Raw genomic sequence first — 1,278 nt, 5'->3', positions numbered from 1 at the left:
TGAAAGCTTTTAAGACCCCAGTCACTACTCACTAATGTAGGATGTGGAACAAGGCTTTTATGTATTTTTTTGTGCCAGTTGAGTCTGGTGTCCCCCAGCACTATGGTAGATCTATTGGATCTCTCTCCCGTAGTGTCTGGGTGTCTGTGATGGATTACTCTGTGTTTGTCTTCTATTGTTTCTGTAATGATTGCAGGTATTTTGTATCACTGGTGTCTGTGCAAGATTAGCCTCAGCTGAATCTATCCCTGGTCTAGAGTATACTTCTTTTCACTGACCTCTATCTGATACTTTCAGGTGTTTATGTGTTTATCTATAGCCTGGTGTTTGGTGTTAATGGTAATGCAGTATTGTGGACACAATGGTTGGTATTAGCATCTGTCGTCTATCTCTTATGTGCACAATTTGGTGTCCTCTCATTTCCTAATGTTATCCTGGTGGTCACAGTTCCTTTCCACATATCCCTACCCTTACCCATGTCAGTGTGTTGTCCCCAGCTAGCCCAAAATTAATCCCTCCCTCTTCCTCCCCCTCCTGGTAACCTACAAAGTGAGTTCCATGTTCCAAGCAAACCCTTCTATGTCTTTTTACAGTAATGGGCTCGTACAGTACTAGTCTTCCTGCGATTGACTTATTTCACTCAGCATAATGTCCTCCAGGTTCATCCACGTTGTGAGATGATTCACATATCAGTCATTGTTCTTTAATGTAGCATAGTATTCCATTGTGTATATACCATAATTTGGTTATCCACTCATTCTTTGAAGGACATTTAGGTTGTTTCCATCTCTTTGCTATAGTGAATTGTGCTGCGATGAACATAGGTGTGTGTGTGTCTGTTCATGCACTATTTCTCACCTCTTTAGGATGTATTCCTAGTAATGGAATTGCTGGGTCAAATAGTACTTCTATTTTCAGTTTTTTAAGGAAACACAATACTGTTTGCCACAATGGTTGTACCATTTCACAATCACAAGCAGTGCACCAGAGTTCCAATCTCTCTGCAAACTCGTCAGCATTTGTTATTTGCTATTATTGCTGGGGTGAGATGATATCTCATTGTTTTGATTTGCATCTCTCTAATGATTAATGATTGTGAGCAATTTCTCATCTGTTTGTTGGCTGCCTGTATATCTTCTTTGGTGAAGTCTGTTCAAGTCTTCACCCAATTCCCATTTGTGAATTGGGTTATTTGTCTTTTTGGTGTTGAAGTTTTCTATAGAATTTGGAGATAAGCCCTTTATCAGATATGTCATGTTGTTGTTGTTGTTATGTGCC

The sequence above is a fragment of the Orycteropus afer genome, unplaced genomic scaffold, assembly GCF_000298275.1.
Source record: "Orycteropus afer afer isolate SDZICR_OR568_19922 unplaced genomic scaffold, OryAfe1.0 scaffold00017, whole genome shotgun sequence".
In the NCBI taxonomy this organism is placed as follows: domain Eukaryota; kingdom Metazoa; phylum Chordata; class Mammalia; order Tubulidentata; family Orycteropodidae; genus Orycteropus; species Orycteropus afer.
The sequence above is the reverse complement of the archived record's forward strand: the minus strand, read 5'-3'. Positions refer to the sequence as shown.